We start from the raw sequence: 23980 nt of genomic DNA, 5'->3' as shown, positions 1-23980 counted from the left end.
GTTTCCTGAATGGGTACTTGTATTGCAAGGTACATCTTCATAGTTGAAGGATAGGAATTACTGAACCAAATCTAGACGGGACAGGAGCTTTAGCCTGTTGCAGCCTAATTGCAGGAAGCCTTGCCTGCCACACCCCCATGTTGCAAATGCTCATATTTTTTGTAAGGTCAACATTCCTGCCACTCCCAAACCTAAATCAACAGACAGGCTAACTCACCAACAATTGGGTTGTCCAGTGACCTGATCTGCACTGAAGCAAAATCTGAAGTCAATTTTACATAAACTTGATGTTGCAGTCTAATTTTAAACTCTGATTCTCATTTTATTAAGGAAGTGTTTTATTAAGAAAGTGTTTTGGTTCTCACCATATCCCTATGTACATAATCAGATATGAGAGTAGGAATAAAGACTTGTCTCAGCAAGATTGTATTTCATCTCAAAATGATTGTATTTCATGGATATTACAGTTTACTGCAATCTAGAACTTTTAATTGGCTAATTTGGAGACCAATCCCTGAATTTCTTAACATTGTACAGTCACTAATCAAATATCTGAACTCAGTTCAGATAAATCGTACAATAAAACATTGGCGGTGGCATGACAATTTTGGATTAGTCAGTCCAGTATATATATAGTGCAAATTCAGTCTTCTTTCTCTCTCCTAGTGAATATAATTAGCTCGTTGCTCTGGCCACTAGCTCCAGTAATATTTTTTAACCTTGGCTAAAAAAAAATCAACTTTCCTGATCAAAATTCAAGCATATTTTGCTATGCATTGACAATATTCCCATAAAGTAAGATAATCAACAACAATAATGCAACATGATACTCTGACAGATTTTATCTGGACTGTCTGTTAAATAATCAAGATAAATTTATTTCTCTAAAAGTAGCTGAGCTGGCCAGATGCCCTTCCTGGTGCCTACATGGAGTTCGCAGCAGATATTTTCTCTTTACGCTCCGATTGAGAAACATCTGTCACTACCTAGAATTGAACTCTCAACCTCCCAAGTATGAGGTGAGTGTCTTCACCTCTAGGCCACCACACTGCTTGGCAATTGGAATCTATAAGCCTAGTAAATATCAAAGAAACCTTATTTCTAAGTTTGCACAAAATCCTCAGTGAAAGGGATAAACAAATATCAGATCTGTTATTTCATGTGCAATATTTTTAGCAAATGGGCATGCCATTAAACAAAATTATTCATAGAATTATTTCTGGAAAATATTAAAAGAAACTTGAAAAAAAGTCTGAGAGAGTTCCAATCCACAAAAAATTAAAAAAAATTAATCCATTTTTTTCATTATCATTTATAGGCTGTGTCAAGTTCCATTCTTTCTTTGATCCTACTCAACATCTACATGAAGCTGCAAGATGAGGTAATCTATCAACATAGGCTGATGTATCATCAAAGTGCAGATCATACCCAATTGTACATTTCTGTCTTGGTTTAGTTTAGTTTAGTTTATTGATCTTGTATGCTGCCCACTCCTGGAGGACTCCAGGCGGCTTACAATAAAACAAGGGAAGGGGATAATACACAAAACAACATATTAAAATATACAACAGTCACAATTTCCAAGGGGCTGGATATTTCGAAAGCCCCCCCCCCCCGGCCTGCTGGAGCAGCCAGGACTTAACGGCTTTGCGGAAGGCCGGGAGGGTAGTAAGGGTCCGGATCTCCATGGGGAGATCGTTCCAGAGGGCTGGAGCTGCAACAGAGAAGGCTCTCCCCCGGGGAGTCACCAGCCGACATTGGCTGGCAGATGGAATCCGGAGAAGACCTAACCTGTGTGATCTAATCGGTCTATGGGAGGTGATTGGCAGGAGGCGGTCTCTCAGGTACCCAGGTCCGATGCCATGAAGGGCTTTATAGGTAACAACCAGCGCCTTGAAGCGGATCTGGAGACTAATGGGTAACCAGTGCAGCTCGCGGAGGATAGGTGTGACGTGGGTGTACCTGGGTGCACCCACGATCGCTCGCGTGGCTGCGTTCTGGACCAGCTGGAGTCTTCGAACACTCTTCAAGGGCAGCCCCATGTTGTTCAAAAGTTATACCACGTATGGTCTTTGGGAAGTCGGGGGGAGGGAAGGGAGGTGGGGATTTAGGGGGAGGGGGGAGGGGGGAAATACAATATGTGTTAAATTCCATGATTGTATTTGTATACTGTGGCTTTTCAATGTTAGTGCGAAAATAGAACAAACCGAATATACTGGAAGGTAATAGATACCGAAGGAAAGAGTCGAGTGAAAGAAGAAGGAGGGTGGAGAGGGTGAGAGAGAGGAGGAGGAGAAGGGAGGGAGGGAATGGAGAGGGAGTGATAGGGTTAAGGTTAGAAAGAAGGGGAGGGAAAGTAGGCGTAGAGGGGTGTGTGAGAAGGAAGAATGAAAGTTGGAGGGGGTTGAAAGAGGGTGTATGGCGGGCCAAGGTGGTATACTGGGTTTGTATTGTAGAGGGCATTATGTTATATGCCCTGATTAAGCACAGTGAATATGTGATTGTATAGAATGAAAACATAATAAAATATATATAAAGAAGGGCAGCCCCATGTAGAGTGCGTTACAGTAATCCAGTCTTGAGGTCACAAGGGTGTGAGTGACTGTCTGAAGGGCCTCCCAATCCAGGTAGGGTCACAATTGGTGCACCAGGCGAACCTGGGCAAAGGTCCCCCTGGTCACAGCTGACAAATGGTGTTCTAAAGTCAGCTGAGGATCCAGGAGGACTCCCAAATTGCAAACCCTCTCTGAGGGGCGTATAATTTCACCCCCCAGCCTGAGAGGTGGAATATTTGGCCAATCTTTGGGAGGGAACATCAGTAGCCACTCGGTCTTGTCTGGATTGAGTGCCAACTTGTTTACTCCCATCCAGACCCTAACAGCCTCCAGGCACTGGCACATCACTTCTACTGCTTCGCTGAGTTGGCATGGGGTGGACAGATACAACTGCGTATCGTCCGCATATTGGTGGTACTTAATCCCGTGCCGGCGTATGATCTCACCCAGCGGCTTCATGTAGATGTTAAATAGGAGGGGGGACAGGACCGAACCCTGTGGCAGGTTGGAGACTGGACGATAGTTGCTCAAAATGGCTGGGTCCAAAGATGGCTTCTTCAGGAGGGGTCTCACCACCGCATCCTTTAGGAGGAGCGGGAAAGTTCCCTCCCAGAGAGAGGTGTTAACTATCATCCGGATCCAGCCACGTGTCACGGGTCCAGTATACAAGTGGAGGCACTCACCGCTCCCATGGCCTTGTCCACTTCCTCAGGAGAATCAAGTTGAAACTCAATCCATAAAGTATGCTCAAGACCTTCCCCCAGTACCTCGGCTGGTACCGTGTAATTGGAGTCCAACTCTGTCCGAATCCGAGCGACTTTATCCGTTAAATACTGGACAAATTCCTCAGCTCTACCTTGTAAAGGGTCATCCGCATCCCTCCCTTTCAAGAGGGAGCGGGTTATTCTAAACAAGGTGGCTGGGCGCGATTCAGCAGATGCAATAAGGGCGGCAAAATGCGAACATTTCGCCGCCCGTATTGCCACGAGATAGGCTCTGATAAAGGCTCTCATCAGTGCTCGGTCTGACTCAGATTTACTGGCCCTCCAGCGGCGCTCAAGGCGTCTCTTTTGGCACTTCATTTCTCGGAGTTCCTCGGTAAACCAAGGAGCCCTCCTGGATCCGCTGCTTCGGAGAGGTCGCAAAGGCACAATCCGGTTTAGAGCCCCCGCCGCCGCTGTATTCCAGGCAGCGACTAAGGACTCCACCGGACTGTGGACAAGAGTGTCAGGTATTTCTCCAAGCGCCGTCTGAAATCCCATAGGGTCCATCAGGCGCCTGGGGCGGAACCACCTAATCGGTTCCTCCTCCCTACAGTGGGGGATTGGTTTCCGAAAGTCAAGCCTCAGTAGGAAGTGATCAGACCATGACAAGGGCAAGGTCTTAGTGCCCTTCAACTCTAGATCACGTCTCCACTGCTCCGAGAGGAATACGAGGTCAAGCGTGTGACCCGCCAAACCCCGAATTACTTGGGTCAAGTCCATGGCTGTCATGGAAGCCATGAACTCCTGCGCCCCATCAGAGCGTTTACCAAGAGTAGGCAGGTTGAAATCCCCCAGAACCATAAGCCTGGGGAACTCTACCGCCAACTCAGCTACTGACTCGAGGAGCGAGGGGAGGGCTGTTGCAACGCTGTTGGGAGGTAGGTACGTTAGCAACAGACCCACTTGACCTCCAAGCTCCAACTTCATCAGAAGGGACTCACACCCGACAAGCTCTGGAGCAGGGATCCTACGAGGAGCTAAAGACCATTGGACGATGACGGCCATTCCCCCACCCCTTTCTCTGGGGTCGTGGCTGATGAAGCACCTGGAAACCTTCTGGGCACATTTCAGTGAGGGGGACTCCTCCCTCCGGGCCCAGCCAGATTTCAGTAATACATGCCAGGTGATACTGTCAAAATTGTTTCCCAGAGTCTGAAAGCTGGAAGGTGCAAAAAACATGTTTTGTGTTGGTTTCAGTGCTCCCAAATCCAGAGATTTCCCACCTTTAACTCTGAATGGAATAAACTCAGACAGAGTTGGTGTGCAATTTGGAGGTCCTCTTGAACTTGTGGCTCCTTCTCAAAGAACAAGTGGCAATCTTGGCCAAGAAGACCTTTACACAAACCCATCTTGTACATCAATCACACCCATGCCTAGACTGGGAGGCCCTACTCATGGTCATTTGCCTTCGCTCGGTGAACACTCTGATGGAGCGCAGGAGTTCATGGCTTCCATGACAGCCATGGGCTTGACCCAAGTAATCCAGGGCCCAACCCACTTGGCGGGTCACATGCTCGACCTCGTATTCCTCTCGGAGCAGTGGAGTTGTGATCTTGGTCTGAGGGGTAGTGAGATCTTACCCCTGTCATGGTTGGACCACATCCTACTGAGGCTGGACTTTCGGAGACCAAACCCCCACTGTAGGGAGGAGGAACCGACCAGGTGGTTCTGCCCCAGGCGACTTATGGACCTGTCGGGTTTCCAGACGGAGCTTGGGGTTATTCCTGATACTCTCGCCCGCAGTCCGGCGGAAACTCTGGTTGCTGCCTGGAACTCGGCAGCGACAGAGTCTCTTAACCGGATTGCGCCTTTACGGCCGCTCCGAGGCAGTGGATCCAGGAGGGCTCCTTGGTTTACTGAGGAACTCCGGGAGATGAAGCGCCGAAAGAGACGCCTAGAGCACCGATGGAGATCCAGTAAATCCGAGTCGAACCGAGCACTTTTAACATCCAGCATCAGAGCCTACATCCGGGCAATTAGGACGTCAAAGAGAACATACATTGCCTCTCTGATTGCTTTCGCTGAGTCGCGCCCAGCCGCCCTGTTCAGGATAACCCACTGCCTCCTAAATAGGAGGGATACGAGCGATCCTTTGCAGGGCAGAGCTGAGGACTACGTCCAATTTCTCACGGATAAAGTTGCTCGGTTTCGGACAGACCTGGACTCCAATCCTGCAGAACCAGCCGAGGCACCAAGGGATAATCTGGTAGAACATCATTGGATTGATTTTCAAGCTGTTACCCCTGAGGACGTGGACAAGGCCATGAGAGCAGTAGGTACCTCCACATGTGTGCTGGACCCGTGCCCATCCTGGCTGGTTGTTAACAGCAGAGAGGTGACACGGGGCTGGATCCAGGCGGTTGTTGCCGCCTCCCTTCAGGAGGGGGTCTTTCCCCCCGCACTAAAGGCAGCGGTGGTGAGACCCCTCCTGAAGAAATCATCTTTGGATCCAGCCGTCCTAAACAACTATCGTCCAGTCTCCAACCTCCCCTTTGTGGGGAAGGTTGTTGAGAAGGTGGTGGCCTTTCAGCTCCAGCGGTCCTTGGAGGAAACCAGTTATCTAGATCCATTCCAGTCAGGCTTCAGGCCTGGCTACAGCACGGAAACCGCTTTGGTCGCATTGACCGATGATCTCTGGAGAGCCAGGGATGGAGGTCATGCCTCCATCCTAGTACTCCTTGACCTCTCTGCGGCTTTCGATACCATCGACCATGGTATCCTTCTGCGACGACTGCGGGAGGTGGGGGTGGGAGGCACTGTTTTACGGTGGTTCTCCTCTTGCCTCTCGGACAGGTCGCAGTCGGTGTTAGTTGGAGGGCAGAGATCGACGCCTAGGCCCCTAACGTATGGGGTGCTGCAGGGTTCGGTCCTGTCCCCCCTCCTCTTTAATATCTACATGAAACCGCTGGGTGAGATCATTCGACGGCATGGGATAAAATACCACCAGTATGAGGACGATACACAGCTGTATCTGTCCGCCCCGTGCCAACTCAATGAAGCGATGGACGTGATGAGCCAGGGCCTTGAGGCTGTTAGCGACTGGATGGGGGTTAACAAGCTTGTACTCAATCCAGATAAGACCGAGTGGCTGTTGTGCTTCCCTCCTACTAATTGGCCAAGTGTTCCATCTCTCAGGCTGGGGGGTCAAATAGTACGCCCCTCAGATAGGGTTCACAACTTGGGAGTCATCCTGGACCCACAGCTGACTTTTGAACACCATTTGTCAGCTGTGACCAGGGGGGCATTTGCCCAGGTTTGCCTGGTGCACCAGTTGCGTCCCTACCTGAACCGGGAGGCTCTCACAACAGTCACTCGTGCCCTTGTGACCTCTAGGCTGGAGTACTGCAACATGCTCTACATGGGGCTGCCCTTGAAGAGTATTCGGCGACTTCAGCTTGTCCAGAATGCAGCCGCGCGAGCGATCGTGGGTGCACCTCGATTCACCCACGTAACACCTATCCTCCACGAGCTGCACTGGCTGCCTATTGATCTCCGGGTGCGCTTCAAGGTGCTAGTTGTCACCTACAAAGCCCTTCATGGTATTGGATCTGGGTACTTGAGAGACCGCCTACTGCCAATTACCTCCACTAGACCAATAAGATCCCATAGACTAGGCCTCCTCCGAATTCCATCAGCCAGCCAGTGTCGACTGGCGACTACCCGGAGGAGGGCCTTCTCTGTGGCTGCTCCGACCCTCTGGAACGAACTCCCCGTGGAGATTCGTACCCTCACCACCCTCCAGGCCTTCCGCATAGCCCTTAAAACCTGGCTGTTCCGACAGGCCTGGGGCTAAAGACTTGTAGCCCCACTCGAATGGTATGATTGTTGTGCTTTTTTAATTGTGTATGGTCTTCATGTTTTGTAACTTGTCTGTTTTTCCCCTCCCTTGAATTGTGAGCCGCCCTGAGTCCCTTTCAGGGAAAAGGGCGGCATACAAATAAAGTAAATTCAATTCAAATTCAATTCCTTAGTCAGCTCTCATATTTTGAATTAAAAATGTGAAATAAAAAATTACTGAATTAAATCCCTGAATCACCATGGGGAGGAGGGGACAGTCTCTCATGCTGAATGCCTGAAGGACAAGAATAAAACATAGAAAGCATGGATTCTGAGATAGACTCACAACGTCTAGACAAGTCTATAAGGAATCAGATAAGATTATAGTCCTCAGGTTGCAAATCCTTTCAATAAGAAATCAGTATTTATAGCACTGAGTACTAGCACTTATATACCACTTCATAGTTCTTTTACAGCCCTCTCTAAGCGATTTACAGAGTCAGCATATTGTCCCCAACAATCTGGGTCCTCATTTTACCCACTTCAGAAGGATGGAAGGCTACGTCAATCTTGAGCCAGTGAGATTTGAACTGCCGAACTACAGCCAGCAGTCAGCTGAAATAGCCTGCAGTACTGCACTCTAACCACTGAACCACTTTGGTATTTATATGTCTATCTTTAACTTTTGGTTCTAATCCAGATATAAACAGTTTGATTCAGTAGTTAAGGTGCTGGTATAGAAACCAGGAGACCATGAGTTCTAATCCGACTCAGTGGATGACTTTGGGCAACCACTCTCTCTCAGCCCAACCCACCTCACAGGGTTGCTCTTATGGAGAAAATAGGAAAATGAAGGAGTATTAGGGATATTCACCACCTTGAGATATTTATAAAGTAATAAAGGCAGGATAAAAATCTAACAAGCAAAGAAATAAATAAATAAAAACTATGATCACTTTCTTGTGATATTAGTACACTAGAGAAGAACACAGCAGAATGTCATTATGTCCTACAACAATCACATCATTTAAAAGAGACATACAATCATCATTTATTATTTTTGAATTTATTAAAGTTACAAATCATTTTTCAATAGAAGAAAGTAACCATAGTTCAGAGTTGAACTGCAGCGTTCTTGATGCTCTCCAAGTTCAACCAAGCTGAAAGAGCATCAAGAGCTCCACAAACAGATGCATCTAGATATGCAAATAATTCTATAATATCTTGCAAAGTGTACAGCACATACAATGTAAGTAACAAATACCACTGGTGTAATTATCACTAATGAGGATTAGCATTGAGAAACTTCAACTTGAAGTATGGGAGGGACAGGTAATTGGTCCAGAAAATGTATTGGATGACTTACTCTTGCAACCACTATACATGCAAAAAAAAAAAGAAAAGAAGAAGAAGAAGCAGCTTATAAAATCATTACAAGGAGACATGATGGTTTATCTGTTATATATTTATATTACTCTTTAGGCAAAATACTAAAAGTAAGTATGGCTGTAGGGCACAGTAGAAAATTCAGTGTAATGTTCATGAGTGTCAACCAAAACTGTAGTGTAACCTGAAGGATGTACCTGGTTTAAAAAAGAAAACCTCTCATTTCTTCAAAAACTGGGCAAAGAACTAGAAAATCCCATATCCTTTTTATATCATGACTACCTTTTGTGATGTTTACCTCCATGATAATATTAAATGTGGGCATCTCATCTCCAACAGTTGCTAATCATGCTGCTATTTATGGCTAGAGCAACCGTTTGCAAGCTGCATGATTGAGGGTAACTCTCAGGTCATGTCTCTCAATCCTTTGGTGGCCCTTTCTGTTCAGCCACAGGCAGAGAAATCTAAAATGTTGACTAACTGTAGGACAGCCCACAAGAATGCAGCTGTAAATATTTCCTTCCATTATTCAGTATCTTCTCACTTAGCAGTTCAAGATTTCATTGACTTGGAGATCACTGAATTTAATTTGGAGATCAAACTGACATTACAAATGCATAGTTACCTAGTTTGAAACTAATTAAATAAATTTAATGATGTTCATTTACTAATTTGGTTCATGTAAATGAAGAAACATTTTAGTTTTATGAAAGTATCTCATAGCTGTGCTTTCCCAAGTATCTTTGTCCTCATTTCTCTATTTCCTTTTCTGGGGAGGAGATGAGGAATTCTGAATTGGGGGACAGTAACCACAGTTCTAGAATGATTGAATTGGTTTTTGTTATTAGTTGGTATTTATATCCTTCATTAAAAATTTTAAAATATGCAATATATTTAACCCTGGCTAAAATATACATGCTTTTTGTGTTTTTAATAGTTTAGCAAACTAAAAAAATATACTTATATTTACTTTGTTTAAAAAGTAGCTGCATCCCAAAAATTATAAAACAAAAGAGCTATTTTTAAAATCATGTGGTGGTTCTTTTAGTCTTCAAACAGAGCATAGATGATCATCTGTAAGAAATGCTAGTGGATCCTGCACTGATCAGGATTGACTACATGATCTCTACTGTTATTTCCAACTCTATGATTCCAGTACATTATAATTTAATATGAAAGTTAATAATAAAATAGTGATGACGATTAAATAGTAAATAGATTTATCCCTAAGAAAGTCAAAATTCATTCATTTATTCATTGGATACCTCTGTGTGTTCTTTGTCATGCAAATATAACTAAGATTTGCCAATGTTATGAATTTATTTTAGTTAATAATGTTTTACAATTGCAAACAATTTATGAGATAATTAATATTGTCAACAGAACAGTGGTTCATAACAAGAATTGGATTAGGAATGCAAAAATGTAAATTATATCTTTATTTGCAAAACAGAGTCTTGTATAACACAGCCCTCAGTTTAAATCTTACAACTTTTCTTCTGCCTTTTTGAGTCAACAGACTCACTATTTCCGCAACTCTGTCTGGACTGAGCTTTATTGGGTCCTGTCTTGCCAGCTTCAGCCCTTAATCTTATAAATCAAAGGGCATTTTAAAGTCTTTATAATCTCCATGCTATAAAAAGGCTATTGAGACAAGCAGCTCCTATCACCACAGGAGTTCTATGTTATGGATTAACTGATTCATTATATATTTTTTTCACATGATTTCTCTAGCTTTTTTGTCCATCTGCCCAGGTAGATTTGTTTTTCAACCTACCAAATTTCTCCATTTCTCATTACTTGACCAATGAAGGTCCGGTTCCTCTGAAGATTAAGCTTCCTCAATTCCGGAAAGCAGATCCAGACCCTAAAGAGAAGGGCATCCATTCTTGGTCATAAGTACTGGCATAAGCACAGGCATATATTGCCTTTTATTCTCACTGTATATATTTATGTGACTAATTGCCACTGGATTCAAGCAATTGACAGAATAGTCAAGCCCTCTTGAAAGAAGAGTTTCACCTCCCAAAGAAACTGAATGAATCAAGCAATAATTGACATAATCCCATTTCTAAATACAAATAGGTACTTGCCTAAAACTATTGACCAATGTTGGCAGCTGACATACTACAGTGCTTTAGTAGGCTGAATCAAACCAGTTTAGTGGGTAAAGGCAACTCTGCTAGCTATATGGAAAAAGGCAACTATATTTGGAACATCTTGGGTAGCAACCTGGGATCAGCAGAGTAGAGAACCTTTCATTGTTGCTTATGTGAACAAAATAATGGAGCAGCAGTTGTGAACAGAAATAAGTGTATTTGTCTCAGGAATACACTAGGCTTTGTCCCTGCTCCTTCACAGGGTGTACAATCCAATTCAGAGTCAAAGATCTATACACTTTCCAGTGCTGTAAGCTGCCAATAGACAATACCTTTGCCCCAGTACATCATATCCATTACAATGTCTAGCTAATTGTCTATGTCCCAAAGGTGCTTTCTTTTGAAAGAAATACCTTTGGGACATATCCAGCTAGTGACTGGACCACTGTATCTGACTTCAATTATAGAGAAATAGAGAGCAGCATATTGCTGGCCAAAGACCAAATCTATCTATAATGTTGTCTATAGTTTTCATGTAATAAGACAACTGGGAGAGGTCACTTGGTCATCATTTGGAGTATCCTTGGGAACAGGAATGGAATCACTAAAAAACACAATCTGCTATTCCATTGCTAGATATGATACAATGATCAATTATATAACAAGTAAAACAGATTCCAAACGGAGGGCTACCATCTTTAGAACAGGCTGTACCATACCTCTTTCAATCTGCAGAACTACTCTCTGTTGTATTGAGATGTGTGAAGAAATACAAAATCAGGATTTAAGGATATATCAGTCATTTCTATAAGGGTTACACAGAATTTGAGTAGCATTCTTCTTGAAGGGCTTAGTAAATACATCAGTCCATGGTTGAAGACAGAAGAACTGTCATTTCATGAGCTGGGTGGAAGGGGGTTTCCTCACAGCCACACTTTTGACACTATATTCAATGAGCTTGTGGGGGATAGGTTTGCTCTAATATAGCAAATTTTCTGTCACTAGAGCTTTGATTTTTGGCCAGGACTTCTGGAATTTTTATTTTAAAAAACCTGATAGATTCCAGGGCCTAAAACATGTAAAAATCCCTGCTTTAGTCTACCAATTATTTTATCATTTGACATTGCTTCAAAAATCAAAAGACATTCCATGTTCTAGAGTTTCAAAATAACTGAGTGAATGGTACTTTCTATATCCTCTTTTTTAATATGGTAAGCATTTCCACAGATCCTTTATCCCTACAACAGAGAGGGGCTGTCACTAGCAGGGTATATGAGAATTACTTGACTTGTGAACTGAGAGTCAAAATTAGTCATTGTTGTAGCTTGTCCTGTGGAACAACCTGTGAATTAGGTAAAGGTGTGGCTAAAATGCTTGTGGGCCAGAAAGTTTAAAAGATGGTTGGGGTGGGGGTGTTCAAATATTTGTTTTTTAAAGAATGATGGAATAGCAAAATGTTTATTTTTACATTCCATTTTGCAAAATGAATATAACCATGGGCAATCTATGTAACCATAGTCCTTTCTTTCTGAAGCACCCAGAGATCTTGTGGCATCCACAAGAGGGTGGTGGAGAGAGAAAGATAAAACAGTAGAAGTTGTATTGTGGTACAAACCCCATCCTTTTTGCATGTGCCCTTGACAAAAGAGCTGGAATTTGCCTCACAAGGCCACTTCTACCATCTTGATTTTTTTATCTACACACATATCCTCCCTTCTGAACATTAAAGAAATTCAATAGCAAGCTGCTGACGTTTATTATTTTTAATGATGTTTGTCCATCATGTTCGAAGAGGACCTTGACATCTTTCAAGTTGTGGGCTGTCCAAGATGTGTCCGCAGGTGGCTGGTAAAGCCTATATGAGCATAAAATGTTCTGCCAAATGTCAGGCAGACGTGTGGTCACCATTGTTGTAGCATTTGCAGCTCTGGCTTTGCGAAATGTTCACTTCTCTTGTGCTATGTTGTTCTTCTGTCATCAGATGTTTGGAGACTTTGATGATCAGTGTGCGTCATGTTGATGGATCTTGTGTCAGGGTTTATTTTTATTAGGTAGCATTTATTATTTTAATAGATAGTATAATAAGCATATTAAGCTTCTAATAGGCCAGTGATGGGCAACCTTTTTGGCGTGGTGTGTCAAAAATCGGCAAAAAATCGAGCATAACTCGCGTTGTGTGTCACTTCGACAAAAACATAATTTTGGGCAATTTATAGTTTAAACTACAAAAATGTAGGGGTTAACTAGCCTAACAAGCTAACACAACCTCCCCCTCACTTATCTCAGTTATTGTGGGCAATTACAAGTCCATGGCACCCCAATAGTTGCTGCTAATGGCGCTCACAGTTCCCGTTGGCACTCCACTGTTCCCTGCTGTGGTGCAGTCGTAACTGACAGTCCCAGGAGTAGACTCTCTGTGCCAGCCTGACTGGAGAGAGGCACGCACTGTTCCCGCGCTCCTCTCCTGCGGGTCCTCCCTCGCCGCGCTGATGACGTGTGTGCGCATGGCACGCACACCTTACCAGCAGCCCCTGCGCTCAGAAAGGGGCGGCGGTGATACAGTAAGTGAGTGTGGGTGGGGGAGATCACACGTCCCCCCCCCGTTCCTCCAGCACAGATTCTTTCATCCGCGGCGGCCGTGCAGGAGCCGAGGATGAATCGCATGAAATCCTGTGTGTGTCACCCCAAATGGCTACGCGTGTCAGCACTGACACGCGTGTCATAGGTTCACCATCACTGTAATAGGCATATCTTATTAAACATCTAATAAACTTGGATTATTTTATTCTTCTCAAAACAAGCAAAAAAAAGGACTGAAGATTTCATGTCACTTCCATCTTCTAATGGCTTCCTCTTCCTTCTTCTAATGGCCATCCACATGCTGTTCCAGGAGGCTAAAAAATGTAGCTAAAATGTACTTTTGGACAACAAAATGTTTCCTTGTGTAGGGTCCAATCCAGTCCCATGCCGCATTGGCAAATAAGTGCGTGAAACAGATCTCATGTGTGTACAGCTCCAGCAATAAAATTTACTGTATGCTTATATTGAGTGCATTAATGTAAACATTTTAATTAATATAAGCATTTAGGAACAAATGTTTTATGTTCTTCAGAATTAGAAACAAATTGGGGAGGATGCACAATTTTGTCCAATGGATTTCTATCTAGGGAACCCATACAATGACAAGAATCAAGTTTGGTGGTATCATATCATTATTCCCCTCTGTGTGAGCACAAAGTTCATCTGATAACTGAGTCACTGACTCCTGTTGCTTAGAAGCTGTCAGCACCTCTCCATTTAATAATCAGGAAAGAAAACCACGAGACTCCATTTGTGGAAAATCAAATGTACTTTTACTAATTAAAAATGGTTAAAGAGCGATTGCATAGCGAAGTCTGGTTAATTAGGCGCGAAAGCAGTTGATATATAGAATAGCCCATTCCACACCCCCTGGCATCATAGGCCTAGTCCAATCATAAGTCCTTCAAGTGTCAGGTGTGAGATAACTTCAAAAGGCATCACGAAGATGGAATGTCGGTGCCGTTAGTCCAGGCGGGAAACCCCCACGCATGCGTAGTCTGTCCATCCAAAGACCTCCAGAACATTCCTCCAGCACAACGAGTAACCCCACCCAAAATACCATGCCCTCCCTCCCCGTTTCAATGGCAGCTGAAGCAACAGCAAAGCAGAAGCTGACATCCGGCTGTCCCCCGGAAAAAAGGCTGTCAGGCCTAAAAAAAAACACAAACAAACAGACGAACAACAAAACACAAAGAGAAACAGGGAGGGGAAAGAGAGAAATTAGGGTTTATCAGGATACGCCTCATAAAACTTCCGAAGTAGCCGGGGGGCACAAACATGGGACTTGTCAACCCACTCGGTATGAGAAGGAGGGAAATGCTTCCAAGCGACCAAGTATTGGATGCGATTACGCCGCTTGCGGGAATCAAGAATTTGACGAACTTCAAAATGCCGTTCACCATCGATGAGTAAAGGGGCAGGACATCAGGCGGACGTAAATGTGAAACATGAACAGGCTTAATCAGGTTAATGTGGAAAACCGGATGAAGTCGGTTCAGGTGCTTGGGCAATTGCAAGCGAACAGAGACAGGATTGATGACCTTCACGATGGGGAACGGACCCACGTACTTCGGCCCCAACTTTTTGGACTTCTGCATGGTGTGAAGGAACTTAGTGGACAAATAAACCATGTCACCCTCCCGGTATTCATAAGGCTGTGTACGTTTTTTGTACGCCTGTTTCTTATGGGCACGATGCGCAGCATCCAGAGTTGCTAGGGTCAAAGGCCAAATGTGGCTGAGACGTTCGCTCCAGTCAGCGACGGACGGAACCTGCGGCTGGTCACTAGGCAATTCAGGAATAGGAACAAAGTCTTGACCATACACAACCCGGAAAGGCGTGAACCCAGTGCTGGAATGGACAGAATTGTTGTAGGCCACTTCAGCATGTGGTAATAAGTCCACCCAGTCATCTTGTTGATAATTGATGAAACAACGTAAATATTGTTCAAGAACAGAATTAGTCCTCTCACAAGCGCCATTAGTCTGAGGATGATAGGCGGAGCTAAGGCCCTGGGCGGAGCCAATACGCTTAAGAAATTCCTTCCAGAACAGTGAGGTGAACTGGACGCCCCTATCTGAGATGATGCGATCAGGCACCCCATGTAGGTGGTAAATGTGGGAAATGAAGAGTTTAGCCAGTGCCTTGGCGGAAGGAATCTTGTGGCAGGGCACGAAATGAACTTGTTTCAAAAACAAATCTGTAACGACCCAAATGACGGTGTGCCCCTGGCTCTCGGGAAGCTCAACAATAAAGTCCATAGAGACCTCCTTCCAAGGGGCAACAGGTCGGGCAACAGACTGGAGCAATCCCTGCGGTTTCCCTGGGGGGCGTTTTGCGGCGGCACAAACGGGACAACTGGCAACATAAAGTTCAATGTCCTTTTTCAAAGCTGGCCACCAAAATAGTCTTTTCACTAAATGTAAAGTCTTTACAAAACCAAAATGACCCACCAACTTGGAGTCGTGAGCCCGTAGGAGGACAACGGGACGGAGGGAGGTGGGGACATATAATTTGGCACCGATCCATGGCAGTTCGTCCCTCATTGTGCACTCATCCTGATGCTTCTGGAACCAGTCATCCTGGGGAAGGGCGAGTTTGAGGTCAGAAAGAAAATCTTGAGGCACGTCGACTTTTGCTTGTGCCTGCTTGCGAGTAACCACCGGAGCCGCCAGGCTGGAAGTGGGAACCACTGGTTGCACGATGCTCAGTTTAGAGCAGTTGTATTGAGGGAGTCTGGACAAGGCGTCCGCCATGAAATTCTTCCCACCGGGGATGTACTTGAGTGTGAAATTGAACCGGTTGAAATGTTGGGCCCACCGCATTTGTTTGGGGGAGAGTCGGCACGGTGTTCTCAAAGCCTCCAAATTCTTGTGGTCAGTCCACACCTCAAAAGGGTGCTTAGCGCCTTCCAGAAAATGCCGCCACGTGGTCAAGGCCCATCGAACCGCAAACGCCTCCTTCTCCCAAACTGCCCAACGTCTTTCAGTGTCTGTGAGCTTGCGGGAAGTGTATGCGCAAGGTTGCAGGTTACCTTGGCCGTTGGATTGCAACAAGACGGCCCCAACAGCAACGTCGCTGGCATCCGCTTGGACGACGAAAGGCTTGTCCATGTCGGGATGCTTCAGCACTGGCTCCGCAGCAAAAAGGCGTTTCAGCTTCTCGAAAGCCGCTTGGCAGTCCATGGTCCAGTCAAGAGGTTTGCTAGGCTTAGGTTTAGGACCATCTTTGGATTTCAGCAAGTTAGTTATAAGAAGCGCAATTTTGGCAAAAGAAGGAATGAATTGACGCAAACCCCAAATTTTTTTGCAATTGTTTACAAGTTCTGGGCGCGTCCCACTCAGTGACCGCTCTCACCTTTTCAGGGTCCATCTCAATGCCGGCAGGAGAGATGCGATACCCAAGGTAATCAATCTTAGTTTGGTGAAACTCACACTTGGATAATTTGGCATACAGATCAGCAGCTCTGAGTTTTTTCAAAACAGTGCGCACAAGTGCGACATGTTCATCATAGGAGCGAGTATAGATAAGGATATCGTCCAAATATACGATAACTCCTTTGTAGAGGTGGTCATGCAAGATCTCATTGATTAACTGCATGAAGACTGCAGGGGCCCCCTGCAGGCCAAAAGGCATGACCCGGAACTGGAAGCATCCAGGAGGGCAGTTGAAAGCAGTCTTCCATTCATCCCCCTCCATTATGCGGACCCGATAATAAGCTTCCCTGAGGTCCAATTTAGTAAAAATGCGGCCCTTCCCCAACTGGGCCAACATGTCCTTCATCAAGGGAAGCGGGTATACATTTTGAGCTGATATTCCGTTCAAATTTTTAAAATTAACACATAATCTGAGAGAGCCCTCTTTCTTTTCACGGAAAAGTACAGGGGCAGCAACCTTGGGGCGAGCAGGTTCAATGAATCCCCGTTCCAAATTTTTATCTATGAAACTCCGCATTTCCTCCATCTCCCTGGGTGACATGGAGTATATTTGGGGTTTTGGTAGTTTAACCCCGGGTAGAATGTCAATAGAGCAATCAGTAGGTCTGTGGGGCAGAAGTTTGTCGGAAGACTTCTCACTGAAAACTCCCCTCAGGTCCCAATACACTTTAGGAATCTTTTCTTCTCCTTCAATCCTCTCCTGCCCTCTGGCGGCTACCTCAGGATTGCAATTAACAGGTTTATCAGGAACGCCCTCCCCTTCCGGAGGCTCAGCCGTGCGAATGCGTAACCAGCCTTCCCTCCAATTTATGTGAGGGTTCCATTTCCTAAGCCAAGGGAGGCCCAAAATGAGAGGCCTGTCCATTCCCGGGGCCACGATGAAGGAGATTAGTTCTGTGTGGGAACCCATTTTCATTTCCAAGGGCTCAGTAAAGAAATGAGCGCCCCCCCCCCCGCGATGGACCCAACTATTTGGCAAAAGACAATGGGGGTTTTTAAAGTACGCAATTTGAGGCCCAACTTTTCCACCATAGCAGGATTGATCATTGACCGGGAGCACCCTGAGTCAAGTAAAGCGTGAAGGGGCTCCGGTTCCCCATCAGGCGGCACTTTTAATTCTATGGGGATTAGCATGGGGCCTTTGTTTGAACTCACCCAGTGAGGCGATGTGTCATCGTCAGAGTCATCCGAAGAGGTGGGGGAGGCGTCCGCTTCTCCCTCCAAGGCCTGGCTGAAGCGAGGGGGTCTGGAATCCACAGCGAAGGCAGCTTCCTTCTTTCTCTTGTCTGAGGACTTGCCAGATTTCTCTTCCCGCTTGGGTGGGGGTTGGGAGGTTGAGGGCAATTTAGCACGGCAGTCAGGGGCGCGATGGCCTAATTTCCCGCAACGAAAGCACGTTATTGGTCTGGATCTCCCCTCGCTCTTTCCACCAAAAGGGGCTTTCCGGCTAGGGGGGGTGGTGGTTTTTGCAGCTTTCTCCTTTCTTTTCCGTCTCTCCTCTTTAGCGCAACGGAGCCTGGCCAAATCCAGCTCAATGTCAGCAGCGTGCTCAAACCAAATAGTTAAGCGTCTGGGGAGATTTCGATTGACACATTGCTGATAGATATCTTCATCTAAGCCCAAAGCAAATTTGTCCAAAAGTGCCTCCTCACTCCACCCTCTCATGTATTGGGAAAGGCGTTGAAACTCTTGAATATACTGGGCCACTGGTCTGTCGTCTTGTTCGAGGGTTATAAATTTCAACTTGCTTCGTTTCTCAGTAAGGGGGTCATCAAAGCGCCTTTTGAAAGCCTCCATAAACCTATTAAAATTCCTTAGGAGGGGGGAAGCTGACTGATGTAAACCAGCACTCCAGTCAGACGCTTCGCCGTCCAAGGATAGTAAAATCATTCTTATCCTCATAGTATCTGATTCAAAATCTGGGCCGTAGATTTCCATGTAATTAAAGATTTGCATGATAAAAGACCCCAGTTTTGCAGGGCTTCCATCATATCTCACAGGCAAGGGGGGAATCTTAGCCATTCTGCGTCTCCTGGGAGGTGGGGCCCCTGCTCTGGCAAAAGCCCCAGCAACAGGGGGTGAGTCAGCTCGAGGGGGGGTGAATCAGTGCGTGGGTTTTCTCGGCCCCAGCCCCTCCTGACCTCTTCATCTTCCCCACCTATTTGCCCAAAGTACCTTTGTCCCCAGTAATCAGGTAGATCTCTCTCCTGGGGTCTCCTTTCGGCCCCCGCCTCCAGCGGTCTTTGTTGGGGTCTTCTTCTGGTAACCCCCGCATCCCAGCTGGCCCCTTCCTCTCTTTGTCCTACCGAGGTAGACCACCGGGGGGGAGGTGGATCAGCCGGGCTTGATATCTGCAGTTGACACAATTCTTCTTGAAGCAAGAGTTCGGCGGGTAGTTCTCCCTCAGCAGGGAGTTCTGCCTCCTTTTCTTCTCTGGCTGGCGAAGACATTTGCACCCTCCACAGTAGATGTTGATCTCCTGGAAAGGTGGTTTTGAGACTTCGCTACTTGTCAGCACCTCTCCATTTAATAATCAGGAAAGAAAACCACGAGACTCCATTTGTGGAAAATCAAATGTACTTTTACTAATTAAAAATGGTTAAAGAGCGATTGCATGGCGAAGTCTGGTTAATTAGGCGCGAAAGCAGTTGATATATAGAATAGCCCATTCCACACCCCCTGGCATCATAGGCCTAGTCCAATCATAAGTCCTTCAAGTGTCAGGTGTGAGATAACTTCAAAAGGCATCACGAAGATGGAATGTCAGTGCCGTTAGTCCAGGCGGAAAACCCCCACGCATGCGTAGTCTGTCCATCCAAAGACCTCCAGAACATTCCTCCAGCACAACGAGTAACCCCACCCAAAATACCATGCCCTCCCTCCCCGTTTCAATGGCAGCTGAAGCAATAGCAAAGCAGAAGCTGACAGAAGCTGAATGAATTGAGGCAGAAGTGTTTCATAATTCTTCAATAAACAAAACATTGTCCAATAAAGTAACCCATCTCCCATGATTTGGGGAAAGAGTCTAAAATTTATTCAGGGGATCTTCTTGTACTGGCTCTATATTCTTATCTCATTGTCATCTTGCCATTAGTGCCTTAGCGTATGGCCACTAGCTGGCCTTAATGACATCACAGTCATATGGTTGCCAAAAAGAAAAGAGGACATCCCTCAAACTTCAGGATACAATTTTTAGCCTAACTCCCACCTTTATAGTTGTATAACATAAAAAAAACAACTTTGAGTTACTGTTAAAGTAGAAAAAGATCCTAGCTGCTTACTGTACTTTAATGTTCTTGAGACTCCACAACTATCTCCCCCAAATTAGTGCACTTTAGTTGTACTGCAATTCCAAAAGATGCCAACAAGGAACAATGGGATTTGCCATCATATTTCAAGGAAAAAGTTTACAAAGTCTGTTTAACAATGTAGACTCTATCTCAATGATTCATAACTTGATATCTAAAGATAACTGTTTATGAGGGGGGTAAATGACATTAAAATAGCAGGAATAACCAGTGGTGGGTTGCAAGCGGTATGCCCCGGTACGGGCGAACCGATGCCTGCCTGGAGCACTGGTATGGTACAGTGCTCTGGAGGACCCACCCACCCGACATCCTTACCTGTCTTTAAACTCTTCGGCACTTCTGTGCACGTGCACTGCACGTACAGCACCTGCGCAACGCTCTGCTGAGCAGCTGGAGTGTCACGGAGGCATCGCTGGAAGGTAGGATGCATGCATGCACTGCGAGCATTCATGTGGAGGACGTTGGGCCTTGTTGCAACCGTACCAGTTGCAACAGGATCCGGAACCCACCACTGGGCATAAACTAGTACCTACAGTCAAGGTCACGAGTATTACATGTCTGTTGAAAGGGAGCAGAGCTTTGATTGTTCATTTGCACTTAGTATTCTGATGTCACTGAATCCCCTGAACCTAGAGTCATATGCTGTCCTAAAGAACTTCCAAATCTTTTGCCAAATTGTGAAATGAATGTGACATTAGGAAAAAGTTATTGAATACATGACTGGAGAGTAATCATATTCATGACATTTAATTTAAATTAAACTTGAATGTAAAGAAAATGAAATAAGATTGAATTTTTGTTGTTGCACCATTGACTAGTTTTTAGAGGACAGTTCCCAACATACCTCTCAAAGTCCAGGTGGTGTACCCATGGCCTATGTGAAAGGTTTAAAAATGCTGTGGTTTTGTAGCTAGGAAAGCTGTGTAAATACTTCAGAGTCAGTTCTAAAAATGCTACGGAGCAATGTAGAAACACAAATTTAGGACTTATCTGCAGTCCTTTAAAGCTGCCACATGTTTTCCTGGGATCATCTGGTTGCTTTAACATCTGTAATATAATCCTGAAAAAAAGTGCCTGTTTCAAAATGTTGCAAACAGTCCCATCTGGTCGATATCTTTTGGGAACTGGATCTTAAGTACTATATAATCTACATGAAAACTATTCAATAATGAGATTTTAGAATTCCTATCTCTCATCTTACTTATAACTTATTTGGTTCTTTCATTAATTGAAAAGTGAGTACAGGCCTTGGACAGATACATTTTTTTAAAAATGTTGTAGCAGAATATTTCAACTGATTAATTGAAGATTATATCTTTCCTTCCATTGAGGAAGTTCCAACAAGAGACATTGCAAAGATCATGACAGATCTGTATCTAAAACACACATGACAGAATAATATCGAAGTTCACTCAACACCAATTCAAAATGCTGGGTCTTGCTGGCAAGTGCACAAATGATTCTTGCTGTCTCACCGGGGAAATTCCAATAAAGTTTTGACTTAGGTCGGCCACACCTCCATTTAAGCCTTAAGAAGTCCCACTGCAAGTTGACTCATGGGACATCTAAAGACTGCTTCTCATATGAAGTGTATGATAGCTTGGGGAGCTCCCCCAAATGACTTTCATCTCTAAAAATTCACATGCAAGAAGGTGACCAAGTATGTAATGTATTCTTCTTCAAGCAAGAGTCAGACGTTCAAAGGAAGACATAGAATTTGAGACTGGTTTCTTCTGCATTTCAAGAGCATTTCTGTATTATGAATGATAAAAATACAATGCAAGGTAATCTTTAATTAAATGATACGTGTAGATATTTCAGATTGGACTTAAAATAAATTGTTACTTGTAAGAAATATCTTACTCAAAACCATCCACAAATTTTAAAAAACAATATTGCAATTTTCAGCCAATATCTCATTGCCAAATGTTGCTCATCATCCAGCTCCAATCATATTACTTTGTTCATTTTTATTCATTATATTTGTATTAAAATATTTTCACATCAATAAAATGTCGTTATGATTTACATGATTAAAATAAAAAAAACTAATACATTATTTGTTATAACAACAAGCAGTGTTATAAAATATAAAATCCAGTGGAAGTATAAATATAATTCTCAGAGGTTTCTTTTGCCTGATTTCCGAAAGCCAGGAAGTAGGAAATTCTTCTTTTTCTGTATCCCTCCAACTCTTTCTTTTTTTGAAGCATCCACAGAAAAGGTCCTATTCCTAATAAAGATTTACTTAGAGAATCGTACATTGGATTGGATTACTTTAAAAAATGTGTCCAATTATGAAGACAACAGTAGTTAGGTAACCATCCCCAAAATAAGATTTATGTAGATAGATGTAAATTTGGTACATAACTTATATTCCTAGTTTTATTTGAATACAATATAACATATCATAATATTTTCATTAAAAGCCTGCATCCCATTCAAATCATTTGGTGAAGATATAGTATATAGGTCACCTATGTTTCTGGTGCTGTTATTACAATTTCTTTTTTTTCCTTCTTCCTACAGATTCCTAAATACCCACTGAAAACTAGATGGATGGAAGGAAACTTAGCAAAAGGATGCCAAATGTTTATCCAGAATAAGGAATATTTAGATTTCAAATAGCATTAATCAAATGCCCTTTAATGACATTTTCATTCATAAGCCCTTTTAAAGGAAAATATACAGGCAATCCTTGGTCAGACCAGAATTTCTGTTGTAGGCCAGGCTGTTGTTAAGTGAGTCATGTACGATTTTATCATGATTATTAAGCGAATCACTGTAGTTATTAAATGCATCACATAGTTATTAAGTAGATCCAGCTTTACCCATTGACTTTGCTAATCAGAAACTTGCTGGGAAGATTGCAATTAATCACCTGGACACTGGAACTGTCATAAATGCCAAATGACAAATGACTGGATGCAACTGTGATGATGCTGTAATGGTCCTAAGTTTGAAGATTGGTCATAAGTCATTTTTTTCAGTGTTATTTGTAACTTCAAATGGTGACTAAAGGAATGGTTGAGACTATATGTATGTTGCTTATTGCTCATGTATAATAGTTTCTAAACACTCAGTTGCTATGATGGTGTTATTTTAAGTGCAAGGATATAATTTTCCCGTATAGAAAACCAAATGGTTCCAAATAAAATCTTGTCTTAAAAACCATTAAGGTCATTATAATACCTATGAAGGTTATTAACCAGGGATATCCAGCTCAATAAAAGTTCATTTCATATGCTTTAACGAGGCAGAGGGCCAGTTTATTGATTTGTGTTCATTGTTTTAATCCAGCAGAAAAATTAAAATCCTTTGCATTTGCAAATCTTCCAAGCCTTTGTATGCAAATTATTTTAAGACAAGCTTATATATATGTGCGTGTGTGTGTGTGTGTGTGTGTGTGTGTGTGTGTGTGTGTTGTATTTGTGCTGATAAATAAATAAAGGGAGACTAGTATAGATCTATTTCAAGCTATTTAGCTCTCATCAGCTAGCCATACCCTTACTGGGATTCGAACCTGTGGTGTATTACATCTTAGGCAGACGTCCCAGTAAGGGTATGGCTAGCTGATGAGAGCTAAATAGCTTGAAATAGATCTATACTAGTCTCCCTTTATTTATTTATCAGCACAAATACAACACAAATATAACAAAGGCAACAGTAAAAATATTGGGTTTCTGTCGTGATGGACTCTTGTGACGAGCCGATTGACAGATAATGGAAGCAGTTAGCTTCCTCCCATAATTGGGGCATACCAGGGGTTGTGACACTAAATATATACTTTCTTCCCTGGCTTCAGCTGATAAGGAGGAGGACCTGTGGCTTAATGGCTAAGACCCCTGCCTAAGATGTAATACAGCACAGGTTCGAATCCCAGTAAGGGTATGGCTAGCTGATGAGAGCTAAATAGCTTGAAATAGATCTATACTAGTCTCCCTTTATTTATTTATCAGCATAAATACAACACAAATATAACAAAGGCAACAGTAAAAATATTGGGTTTCTGTCATGATGGACTCTTGTGACGAGCCGATTGACAGATAATGGAAGCAGTTAGCTTCCTCCCAT

At 43.9% G+C, this 23980-nt stretch overlaps 1 long non-coding RNA gene across 1 annotated transcript; it reads left to right on the top strand.

The window, feature by feature from the left end:
• The first annotated feature begins 903 nt into the window (after positions 1-903).
• LOC148049219 (uncharacterized) lies at positions 904-22966 on the top strand. Its single transcript, XR_015695653.1, has 3 exons — positions 904-1019; positions 1319-1381; positions 22436-22966. It is a non-coding gene; the product is annotated as an uncharacterized LOC148049219 (long non-coding RNA).
• The last annotated feature ends 1014 nt before the right edge of the window (positions 22967-23980 follow it).

Source organism: Thamnophis sirtalis, unplaced genomic scaffold, assembly GCF_051295495.1.
Source record: "Thamnophis sirtalis isolate CommonGarterSnake01/CBP01778 unplaced genomic scaffold, rThaSir2_p1.2 scaffold_2, whole genome shotgun sequence".
In the NCBI taxonomy this organism is placed as follows: Eukaryota; Metazoa; Chordata; class Lepidosauria; order Squamata; family Natricidae; genus Thamnophis; species Thamnophis sirtalis.
The sequence above is the reverse complement of the archived record's forward strand: the minus strand, read 5'-3'. Positions and strand labels throughout refer to the sequence as shown.